A 505-nucleotide genomic window follows, 5' to 3' on the forward strand; every position below is an offset into this window, starting at 1 on the left:
ATGTTATTAAGACAACCGTTGTTCAAATTGAATAACTTATTCTTAACAACTGAAAAATCTAATATATTTAAATTCTGGAAATAGCTTTAAATAAATATTTTTTCAAACTAATTATTAATTTACTTTATAACACATTACAACACATTACACATATATATAAAATGTAAGACGTTGATCGAAGAAGTGGTGTAGTGCCTAAAGCAACAGACTTATAATCCAGAGGTGCTTTCACGGGTCCAAGTTCGAATTCCACCAGTGTCAGTAAGAATTTTCAAATGGTAAGAATTTTAAATATGATGTAATATTGGAAACAACTTAGTCCTTCCTAAGTATTACTCTCACACGAATTTTTAAAGAATTTAAAGAAAGAAAGTTCAAGAAAGAAAAATAAAGAAAAATTCTCTAAAGTGAACAATTTTTTTTTTAATTTGATGAATAGTTACTCAATTTTAGTGATACAATATTTAAAAATAATATATAAAATAATTAAATAAGTAAATATTTT

This window comes from Odontomachus brunneus, unplaced genomic scaffold (assembly GCF_010583005.1).
Source record: "Odontomachus brunneus isolate Ranch 3 - 2012 unplaced genomic scaffold, Obru_v1 Obru_scaffold_146, whole genome shotgun sequence".
NCBI classification, from domain to species: domain Eukaryota; kingdom Metazoa; phylum Arthropoda; class Insecta; order Hymenoptera; family Formicidae; genus Odontomachus; species Odontomachus brunneus.